This window comes from Tyto alba, unplaced genomic scaffold (assembly GCF_018691265.1).
Source record: "Tyto alba isolate M040663 unplaced genomic scaffold, T.alba_DEE_v4.0 Super-Scaffold_40, whole genome shotgun sequence".
NCBI classification, from domain to species: Eukaryota; Metazoa; Chordata; class Aves; order Strigiformes; family Tytonidae; genus Tyto; species Tyto alba.
This window is the reverse complement of record NW_024881316.1, coordinates 11,114,903-11,127,340: the sequence shown is the minus strand read 5'-3', so window position 1 is coordinate 11,127,340 and position 12,438 is coordinate 11,114,903.

Here is a 12,438-nt window from a genome sequence, read left to right as displayed (position 1 = left end):
TCTCTAATGGGTCTAAATGAAATTAAAATTCAAATGCTTTTTCTCTTTCTTTAAAATCAGGTTTATACAGAATACTAATATTTGTCACTAATGAATCTATATTATGGTAGCAGCCGGTGATACCACCCTGTGATGTCAGTTTCTTTCAGATTTGGGGATGTATGGTAGAAACACAGATGCAGAGACAGTCATATGATTTGGGGCTGTATGGTAGAAACACAGATGCAGAGGCATCTGTGATATGATTTAGAGGATAACCTGCTGTTTGATGACGCTGTAGCTGGTGCAGGATTTGGAGGCTTCTTTGATGGCAAGTTTTGTTGCTGATATTACTGTTATTGGCTTGTGGCAAAGGGGTAATGAACAGAAATGGCATGAATGTGAAAGTAAGATGGAATGGAAAGCATAGGAAGGAAAAATTGTCACTGAGCCAACTAAGAACATCAGTGTTTGGGGTTTTTTTAAGATATTATGCAGAGGTTAATATTAGTACCACTGTGAATACAGTTGTTTACCCCAAATCTAAAATGCCTCACTGGAAGAAGATGTGTCTTTTAGATAGAAAGGTAGACTGATGGGCAGAACAAGCTGGGACTATTCTGCAAGAAATGGCATGGCCAGTGTCATAATTTATTCATCTCAATAGAAATGGTGAAGCTAAGAAACAAGAGGCCCTAAATGCAGAGGTGAGAAATTTTGACTAAACCATGGAATGCACTTGAAGAGCAGTGGGTTGTGGCAGAGATAAGCCTGAAAGATGACCTGAACAGTTAATATTTTAATGTAACTTCAGGGAGCTGAAATTGCGGAAATGAAAGGCAATGAGAAAAGAAGTGCTGATGGTAAAAGAAATTGAGCTTCTGGACAAGTGGTACAAGGATAAAAAGGTGAAAATATACAGGTGATGTGGGAGGACTGAGTCAAAGGTAACACATCTGTGATACCGGAGAAAGATAGGAAGAAGACAGTGTCACTCAGAGGAAAAACAAGCATCAGTTTAGCCAACCTGAGTTTAAGATTACAACTATGTGATAAATAAAGTCAGAAAGAAAATTAAAGGTGTAGTTTTCATCAGAGGTCTGGATTTGAGAAGCACACCTGAAATTTCTCAGCCCAAAGTAGCTAAGGGGGTGCAAGACTTGAGACTGTAGGAGATGGGCCAGAAGGTCAAGTCATTGTTGGACTCCTGTAAGCCGCCAGAAGCACAAGGGGACCATGACAAAGTGAAGGAAATCTGAGACTTAGTAAAGAACTATGCCACAAAACCTTCAAAGTGAACAGGGCTTCAAGAGCAAAATGGCAGTGAAGTTTGAAAAGCAAGGAGGGCAGAAGATGTAGTAACATGCTGAGGCATTGTATTGGTCTGCATCTAGCTAGTCACAAGGCTTGTTCTTGCATCTTATGTATAGAAGCTCTGCACCTCAATAATTTTTACTTTATTTTAAATTAAATTGTCCAAGATGTGCCTATATAAGATTCATAATGTTTCCATCTGCCTGGAACTTTAGACTTGCGAGCCCTTAAAAAGAAGAAAACATCTTGTATTAAATTTTCTAAGCAGCCAAAATGCTCTTCATTTCTTTTCCTTGTAGTTTAAATTTATGTTTCTAAATTTACATATTCAAAAACTTAATCTGAAACCTGTTTGGAATTTGGATGTCTCTTTTTATCACATTTCATTTAATGCAGCTACTTTTCCAATTGAGGCATCACCCCTGCAGCTACTGGATGTCAAAGGACAAAAAAAAAAAAAATAATTGCTTGAAAGAAAACTGAAGCCACATTTCTATTCTGCATTTGAGCTGCTGACATTTTCTAGATAACACCAAGAGATGTCAGAATACTGGCTGTTAAAGCAGTCTATGTTTGGAGCCTATTAAGTTGAATTCTGAGAGTGAAGGGAAATGTGAAGACTTCTGGAGGGACTGACATATACCATTACTTGCTTTATTTCAATTTTATAGGGAAAAAAAGGAGGTTTTTTCCTAATTTTTGCCCAAGAGTTCCTCTTAAAATGTGGCAGGTCGCTGAGAGTGTGCAATTTCACTGTAATTCCTCTCTGTATTCGAAGGGTCCACAATACAGCTCCTGCCCTTCTCATGAAAAAGGGTTGAGAGGAACTCCCATCAGAGACTCTTACTCTCTCATTACTGTCAGAGGCCACTGCTGACCTGTCTTTCTCTTTGGCAGAAATAATTCTGCCTCTTTAATGCTCCCACACTATGTTCCTCAAGGGGTCCAGATTGCCTCTTCTTGTTGATAAAGCTGTAGCTCCACTGAGTTCTTTAGATTTACACGAGGGCAAAGGCATCTGGAAGGAGGAGGGACACTCTGAGTGTCTCATTCAGGTCGCTTGTATGTCATGTAAAGCAACCAGAATGATCTTGATCTTGCTTCCTAAGCACCCTCTTGTCTTCTCATGCTGTGGTAAACTTAGGAAGGAAATAGGTTTCCCATCAGCTGAATTCTCCCTGGAGCTTCTTGACATGCACAGGCAGTCTGGCAGCGCACCCCTGCAGAGACCACATTCCCGTCCCTCAGCCCTTTGCTCCAGCTCCTCGGTCCCATGCACAGAAAGAGATGTCTCAGCATAGACCTTCCCCCATCCACTGTACAGGGCAATGATCTTGAAGTGTGCTAAGAAAAAGCATGAAAAAGGGAAGATACTCTTGTGTCATGCTCTTCCACCCTCACGGCCTTGGAAAGGATGCATGGGGTTAGGTAGTGTGCGTAGGGTTGAGTAGAGCGCATGTGGCTGGGGAGGGTGCATAGGATTTGGGCAGAGCTGAGCCTGGACTGACAGGCCCAGGTGGGCTCCTTCCAGACCTAGCTGGGATGTCTCTGCCAACCTGCTAAACTTGATCTTAGCTTAACAGACAGCTGGTGGCATTTAATGAGAGGCACCATTCATGTATATCCTCCAGACCAAGGAGTCTCCTGAACTGTGTTGTGCTGGATAATGCAGCTCTATCAGTTGCTTCTTCCAGTTGCTCCCAGAGCCTTTTGTGTCTCACAGTTTATGGAGTAATACTAAATATTGTTTCTGACTTCGATGATAAATGGATGTATTTAAATGCATTTGAACATCCATCACATCTGAGCAAGAAATATTACAGAACAGCTTCTCTCCCTGCACAGCAGTTGGCCAGAGGTTTTCTATTGGAGCCTGTGCCTCAGCCTCCACTGCCTTTATCACTGATGTTCCCCATTTCCCTGCATCTGCCTGCTCTCGTGGCATGATCCTTCTTTAACAGTACTGCTGTTGCCTGCCTCAAAGGCAGTAAGGGTACGTGTCAGCCTGACTGGGGCAGTTACAGGACCACATAGATCCTTTTCCAAGCTATTGGAAATTTAGAGGAAGCAATCTGAGCAAGCAGTGCTGCATCAAACAATGCACATCTCAGCCTGGAAGGCTGAATTCAAGCAGAAACTGTCCAAGAAGCTGAAATCCTTTGTATATACCCATGTTACTACCATGTGAAGTAATTTGCAGCTAGTTTCACCAAATTTAGCTTTCCAGTGATGCTTTCCAGGAGCTAGTCCAGTGTTTCCTCAGTTTGGATCTTTGTGTTATGATTTGCAGTGATGAAGGGTGCAAATGGGTGGGGATAGATAGCTGCTGTCTTTACCAGCTCTTTACCTTAACTCAGTCCCTGGGAAGATCTGAGCTCATTATAAATGGCTCAAGCCTTACTGCAATAGCTCTAGGACCCTGATTAGCTAAGCCAATGCCAACTTAAAATTCAGAGAAACATGTGCTACTTCACAGGGAAAACACAAGAGGCTTAATACTTTTCACCCTAAGAGTTTGATTCTTCCCAAGAGCTAGTGATTATCAGCTTGTGCTGGTGAGCTAGTCACGAAAATAACAGGCCTCCTCCTCTCAGACTGGAATCATGCAGGAGAGAGAGTCCACCAAACTCAGTTCACTTCAGAGGTACAAATGTAATGCAATGAAGAACGAAGGCAACACAGTTTTAAGGTTTTAACTCTTCTCTTAGTTTGATGAAAAAAGACTGCCTTGAAAATACCAATAGATATTCCAGAGGAGATAAAAGTATGTAAACATCCCAACCAGTACTGAAAGCCCTCCAGAAGGAAAAAGTATTGCTCAGAAAAGTGAGATGACATTCCAGAGGACAAAAGACTGAAATAAACCCCTAAATTACCTTCAACCATGAACATAGGGACATAATTATGTTATTTTGCTCAGTCCATTCTTTATTTCTAATCAGATTAATAAATATATACACCAGGAAACATTAATATTTTGTATATGTGGGAGCTGATTTCATTCAGCATTTTGAAAATCCTTAAGCCTGCCGTTTATTTCTATTATTTATCATCTTGCAAAGTGAAAGCAGGCACCCAGAGCTCAGAAAAAGCTCAGAGAGACCAGCTCTCCTCAAGGTTATTTCTTCTCTTTAATCCTCAGGGATCTGATTGAATTTTTCTCTGTTTATTATTATTTTATATTTCTTCTCCACGTTCTATTTGTTTATTTTGATTTATAAATTATACCACCATGCTAAGAGCAACTGACCTATCTGAATCATTTCTCTTGTGCCTGTGACATTTGTGCAAACCTCATGTCTGCCTTCCACATTTCAGCCTGTGGTCCCAAACTACTTTAGGCCACTGTATTGTTTTAATTTTTTCCTCACTTGGCCAAGCAGCCTGAAACCAACTGCATAATAGCCTATTTGACATTAAGCCTCACATATACTTTACAGTCTCCAAGTTCTCTGGGGCAATAGCTGTCTTTTTAAATTATGTATAATGGGCCCAGCATAATGGGGCCTCAGGCCTTGAGATGGCTCCCTCAGGCACTGCCACAATGCAGCGTATATTTCTAACAGCAGTGGAGATGAACCACCAGAAGAAGGGCCGAATTCTCTGTCCCTCGGTAACTTTGCATCCCTGCTACAGCTAAGCACGAGTTCAATGCAGGGGTAAGTGATGACATTTAAGGGCTCATGGAGGTCAAAAGAGATGAACCAGTGGTCCCTCCCAGACTTCGATCCATGAATCTATGAATACAGATAACAGCAATTAAAAAGCAGCTCGGTGAAAAGGTCTCCACAGCCACTGCTGCAGGGACGCTCTGAGAGTTTTGCTGGAAGGTTTCTTTAGGAGTGAGGCTGTGGAGCAACTCTGCTTTCAATGAACGGGCACCACCTCAGAAGGAGAAAACATCTGCCTGCGGCTACAGAAAGAGATATTACTAGAATAATGTTGTCTTAACTAAGGTGGAGGTATGATGACTCTATTGCTGATTCCCAAGTGGTGCCACAAATAAATGGAATTCTCCACGTGTAATTTTTAGGAGTGGCCAACCAGGAACTGTGAGCAACATGGACGAATTTGGAATTGTTCACTGACTGGCTGTTGACCCTCCTTTAAAATCCCACCAGTTTTGTAGTTGTTCATTTCTGCTGGCTCTGGGTCCACACTGTAACTCCATCCTGGGTTTGAGTGAGTGGTGGAGTTTTTTTGGTAGCAGGGGAGGGGGCTATAGGGGTGACCCCTGTGAGAAGCTTCTGGAAGCTCCCCCGGCTCCAAGTCAGCTCCACCTCTGCACCAAAACCGAGCCAATCAGCTGCGCCTCTGCGATAATGTATTTAACAAGGGACGTGGTGAGGAGTCGAACTTGTGAGGAGGAGTTGCTGCAGCTGCATGAACACCAAGGTCAGTGGGGGAACGGAGGATGAAAGGAGGGGGGAGGTGTGCCGGAGCAGAGACCCCCCTGTATCCTGTGGTGAGACGGCAGGGCGGCCCCCCCTGCCACCCATGGAGACCTACGGTGGAGCAGACACTGATTTTATGGCCTGTGTTTCGCATGAATGACCAAGGTGATTGAGCCCAAAGAGGGCTGGGGTCTTGCAGGAAAAGGTAGACCGCACTGTTGTAGTTCAGCTCTGGGAGGACTGCAGCATGCAGGGGTGTCCCACGCCGGAGAAGTTCAGGAAGGGCTGCAGCCTGGGGGAGGGAATCCATTTGCAGAAAATTGGTGATCCACGCCGGAGCAGTGTGGGGAACACTGTGGCCCATGGGAGGGACTCACATTGGAGAAAGTTTGTGGAGGACTGTCTCCTGTGAGAGGAGGACCACTCTGGATCAGGGGGAACAAGTTCCAGAAGCTCCCCCCACCAAAGATGGAAGAAGCAGCAGCACTGACTGCACCCCGCATTCCCTGCCCCTGCGCCACTGGAGGGAGGAGGCAGAGATATCAGGAGTAGAGCTGAGCCTGGGAAGAAGGGAGGGGTGGAGGGAAGGTGTTCTCAAGATGTGGCAAAGCTTCTCACTGTCCTACTCTGTTAAGTGTTGTTGTTAGTGTCTGCAATCAATATGTGTTCTTTTTGTCTTCCCCTAACGAGTCTGCCTTTTGCCCATGACCCTAATGGTTGATTTGCCCCTCCAGGTCCTACCTTGAATCCCAAGCCTGTCTCATTTGTCCCTTCTCATTGCTGGGAGGGAAGGGAGGATTGAGAGGCTGTGTGGTGCTCAGTTGCTGTGTGAGCTCAAACCATGACAAACTCAAAATAAGCTACACCTAAAGGAAAAAAAAAATCACAACATTATTCACAGGTGCGGTCCAGGCAAGACAAGGACTAGGAATCCCAGGCTGCACAGGTATGGAAAGCTTGCTAAGTGAGGCAAAGAATACGCAATATCCCCACACACCCAGCAGCAGGTCTTTGAGGCAGAGCTGAACCTCACCTTGCTTGAGCTCAGAAGGAGATTCCCTGTGGAGTAGAGGTGGGAATCAGTACGTGCCTGTCTGTTAACTTTATGCTCTTGCTATACCTTCACAGACCACTGCCAAAAGACAGTGGATCATTTATGGACACAGAAAAAAGGAGCTGCCTTTTTCAACCAGCCTACTTACTTAAGCAGCAGGCATCAGCAGTAATTGGCAATGAGAACAAAAAATAAACTTTGAGCAACCTCACACTCCCACCAAATCCCTTCCCAAACATGTATTGTTTTGCAAGCAGATAATATTTCTAGTAATGAAGCAAGAAAGCAAATACAGTTCAGTGCTCTGTAAACACAAATGCACACAGACCAATACATGAGCCTTGGAATAAAATTCTTTGAAAAAGCACTTCTTCAGATGCTTCCCAGTGATGGAGTACCTGCCAGTGAGAAATCATGACACTTCAGAAATTGCTTTACAATGAAAAAGTGCTAGTTATGACTTTCCAACACAAATGATGTTCAGGCCCTACTTGGGTCAAAGATTCAACAAGAAAGGCTAGAAATGTGAGGCTGCTAGCTGGTAGGTCTTGGCTTTGACTCAGCTCCCAGAATGACCTAGCAACAATTCTTCTTCATTTACCATGTCTGCATTATTTTGGCACAGAGACATCCCTAGTTCTTTGGCATGATTTCATAAAAGATTGTTTGATCTTCGCCTGCACATTTCTGCAAGGCCTGGCTTGTTTCTCCTGCCACAGCATGACACCTTCCTGACTTCTTTCTGTCAGTGCTGGTGTTGCCATTGCTCTGAGGAGCCGATAAAGATGTAAGTCTGGGTAAGCTCAAGCTGTCCTGAGCAACTGTAAACCTGCAGGACTCCCATGATGCAAGTCAGCTTCAGACATCACAGAAGTGCTGGCAAGATTGAATTTTGCTGCAAAAGAACAGCAGCAGAGCCAGGGGAGGGTCCTGCAGAGTCACACTTTCCACCTCTGCTATGGCAGAGGTTTCAGGGGGGCAAAGGGTGGATGACAACAGCTGCAGGGAATCCCTTAGGTCCCCACTACTGCCATCAAAAGCCATGGCCCCACATGTCCTGATTCCTCCAGCAACAGCCGCCAGGCTGGCTCTCCAGGGCGCTCACACTGACAAAGGCGGCTGCAGGAGCCTGAACTCACTCTGGTTTCACCAGCAGTCAGTTGCCATAGGCAACTGCCTATTTTGCCTATACCTAGAGCTGGCCCTGAGCAATATACACAGCAGGATTGTTATGATGAGATTAGCACCCTTTATTATACTATCCCTGCTCTTATCACCAACCCCAGCTCTCACAAATTCAAGATAAGGAAATTTCCCTCATGTACTTACCATGGTCTTGAACAGCACTTCACAGAGAAGCAGTGAACGCCACTGTATTCACATTTACATGGGAAAATTTAGGGAGTCGTTGCTATTCTTGTTTTCAGGTCCTCTGAACCCTTCAATGTCCCAGTTCTGGTCTGCTTGCTTATCATTTATCCCAGCTTGAGTAGCTTGAGGGTGTCCTCTCTGCACCAGGCTAATGTCAATATGGGACCAAGGCATCATAATCTCTGCAACTGTAGCCCATAATCTTTTCCATTTGTTAAAAGAAAAAGTATCTCCCCTCTGATTCTTCTAAAACACCCAGGAATAGCCTGCTTCTTAGGCCAGCTTTAGCCTGTGCACCACATCACTATTGGCAGCTGGGATAGAGAGCTACATCAGGTAAGCATACCTGTTAGCTTGCAGGAAGGTAAAACATCTCTAAAAATGCTCCAAGTCTTACTGAAAGCCAAAATAGGGCTTACTATCTAGGGACTCAGACACACAACCAAATCACCGCCGCTTAACACATTACCATCCATCAGCTGAGCAGCTCAACTGCAGGCACAGCTGCACTGCACTACCCTGGCCTGAGCTGAGATCACTGCGGGGAAATGGAATGGACTCTAAATTAGAAATGGCGAGCCTAAACCCTTTCTCGCACATATTTTCCATTCTCAATCCTTATTGAAATACCTTGTTGATTCTGGGAAATACCTCATTTAATGTAGCCCAGATTGTCAAAAATTCTGCTTTTTAATCAGTGGGACATCTAATTCCTCTGAAAAGTTTAGGTTTTAGATCCTTCGGTACTTGCAAAGCTCTAAAAGTCTGAGCCTCTAATTGGGCTCTGTAGAAATATCTTCCAGTAATGTGAAATCCTGTTTTATTTAACAACAAATACAGGCCTAAATTGACCTGACAGTGACCTTTTTAATCATAGAAAATCATCAAAATAAACAAAGCACAATGCAAATACAGATTATTTGGTTACAGTAGATTTGATCAAATAAAACATACAATCTAATTAACCAGTGATTAGATTAAGTAGAAGTCTCTGTATGGAGTGATGGATAATTAACTGGAATTGTATTTACTTATCTTTTATTGTACTGCAGAACAAGGCGCATCTTTGCCTTTCTTTCCTTTCACTGCAGTCTTTTAATTAAACAAAATTATTCTGAATGTTTTACACGGAATCTAGGCCTCTAAGTAAACATAGTAAGTTGGAAAGGGAAAGGCAGCCCTATACTGAGATTTAGTTATTGATTGATACTGTTTGGATAAATCCCATCCAATGAAATAGTTACAACCTTGGCTTTTCAGAGCTGCTTGGCATTTATAGTTCCAGCTGAGTGGAATGTGAGCTGCAGGTGCTCAGCCCTTCGGAGAGGCATGCCCTTATTGTTCAAACATAATTTATGCTTGAGAACAAACAAACAAACATATTCAAGGCAACTCCTAATTTCTGCACCTGAGTCAATCAAGATTTATTTTTATCAAGGCAAATGCACATAAGGGAATGGTGCACAGCTGATCAACATCTAAGACAGAAATGGATCTTGCACTTTGAAATCCTTATCAGAAATGGTTGTGGTGACTTTTAAGTGTAGGCTATGTAAGAGACAGTCTTTAAAAGTGATTCAATTCCTTCCTTTTAAGAACTGTAATCTGGAAGATTGGTTTGGCTCCCCATCACAACCAGGAAAACCCTATACTATTGAAGAAGCCCTTTTAATTACACAGCTTGTCAAATCTTAGATGTCATTTTAATTTTTAAAGTATTTTGTTAATTGCGTATTTGCCGGAGGCTCTGTGATATCTTATAAAAACTTTCAGAGCAGGCAATCACTAGGTTCACCGTACACATGGGTTGCACATTCACATGATCTTCTGTTCAGAATACATAACAATTAATTCGATTAAATATCTGCTGGCAAAATTTCTCCACTAACTGTGGGACTACTGTCTGTCTGTCTGTCTAGACGCTCTTACTGCTTTCATTACCATGGTATCTCAGTGCATCCAGACCCATGGATATTTGAGGGGGAGTTAATAAGCATTATCTCTTGCTGGGTCTCTTCAGAGGATGCTTCTGCCAAACTGCAGGGGACAGCAGACGAAAACAGCATGATTCCTGAATGCGATGAGCTGCCTGATGGGGAAAGCTAGTAGGACAGCGTGGAAGCTCTGGCATCTATTTAGCAGTGCCTTGCAGTCTGCCTCTGGCCAGGTGGCAGGGCATTCGTGTGTTGGCTTATACGCAGGCGTTTTTCTCGCTTGTGTGCAGAGAAGAGCAAAGCTAGAGTTACTGCAAGCTCTGTGCTAGCAAGGATGCCAAGGAACACCATGTGGAGGCGGGTGAATTCTGGATGAGAGAGTGGGTAAACAGAAAGGCTGAAGTGCCAGGGGTAGCCTCAGGGGCATTCCCTTAGGGAACAAACAGCAACTGAGCTAGAAAGTAAGGCCTCACTACAGCAATTAGCTTCTTGAGTTGATCTAAGGTATCAGCTGGACTTTTAACAGAAAGACCTGGTTGACCAGGTGATGTGCATGCCTGCAGTTGCTGTATTTTAGGGCTACATTTTTGGTCCTGAAATGCCAGCCCACGAATTTACCCATTGACTTGCAAAACTTGGAATCTCTTTTATGGTACAGACTTTATTTTTGCTGGTGCTGAGTGCAAGCCAGAAACAGATAAAACTGTACCTTCTCACGACTGTTGATGTTCAGGGCTCAGGTCTTGATCCTCGTGATGTTATTAAGAAAACTTCTATTGTCCTTCATGTGAGCAGGCTTTTAACTAATTTGATTGGTATTCAGTCCCTATTTACATCTAAACAACCACTCTGACCAAAAAGGGTTGTAACAGTGGGAGCAAAATGTGACCTCTGGTTTGTACTGTTTCAGCAGTGATTCTCCCAGTTCTCAATCTCTCTCACACAGATTTACTGTACCTCTAACCTTTCTCATTAAAGTCTGTTCAGAGTAACAGGAAAATGGATGGGACTATATCAGAAAGTCCAAGAATATATGTGAATTCTATGAAATTTCTGGCATAAAGTATTTCATAAGTACTGTTGTTGAAAAAGCTGGCTGTCAGCAAGACATCTGTATCTCCTAAATAACATGGTCAAAATCATATCATCAGAGCACATTGTTGTCCATGAACAGAAATCTCAGTTGAATTCCCTCATCTTTCTCTTCACAAGGCCATGAAGACAAAGAATTACATACAAGCCACAGGACTCAGGAATGTTCTCCAGTGTCCAGCAGCCTAGATGCAGTTTGATTCCTCATCACAAAACCCAGGCATGTGTCTTCTTCTCCTTCCCTACTCCTTTCTCGTCTTCCTTTCTGGAAGGCCAGATGTGTAGATGTAGGCAAGAGGGCCTTGATGCCAGACAGAAGGAAATTGTAGAAGATAAAGGAAAGCTCCTCCAATTTTGGTGGAAGCAAGGAAGAGGGAGAATAAGTAGATATGAAATACCAGATCTCCTGAGAAATATCAGATAAGAGGAAAAGAAGTAGTGCCTATTTTTTTTCTGCTCAGCAGTGATATATGCATGCAGACAGGAGTCTAGGAATTGTGGGGGAACTCTAATGAATCTCTCCAAGTTGTGTCTATGGTGCTGATTACAGGTGTTCCCACAGAAGCCACTTGTATTTGTGATTTGGAGATGTTTTCCACAGGCAATGAAATATTGGTTGCTATTTAAAAAATGTACTACATAATTACAGAAGATAGCATGTTCCTATTCCAATTAGAAGCGAGTAACTGTAATACCTGAAGGAGCCTTGTGCAGCATCTGCAGGTAAATACCACTCTTTGTAAAGGAATCTATTAATAGAAAAATGCATAATAAGATTGTGAATGGTAAAGTTTAGGTGTAAACTACTGAAGTGAAAGAATCACTATCCCATGGAGAAATTGAAGTAGAGTTTGATAAGTTTTTTCCTAAAAAGATGCAAAATACATTGCTATCAAATCGCCCTCCCCTTTATTGCCTGTATATCAATATGGCAAGCAGAACACTTTCTACCCCGGAAAATTTTGTCCTCAGCTCTTCGTGTTAAATTCACAAAAACATTTAGACATGGCAATGCTTCATCTTCAACCAAAGCCTGTCTTCATACATTAACTGTGCTTGCAGCCACTCTCCAACATTGAGGTCAAGTAGCATGGACAGCTCATATTGACTCTTAAAACTCTTACACAGCATGATTGTTGTAAATTGTTTACTGGGAATGGGACTGTTCCAAGTAAACATCTAAATTATCTCATTGTAAATGCTGAGGTGTGCCCTAACTTCTAGGTTATGTAGGGGAAATATAGGGGCCTCTATTCAACACATACACAGTCTTTTGACATGTGTAGTGCAGATGGGCAGA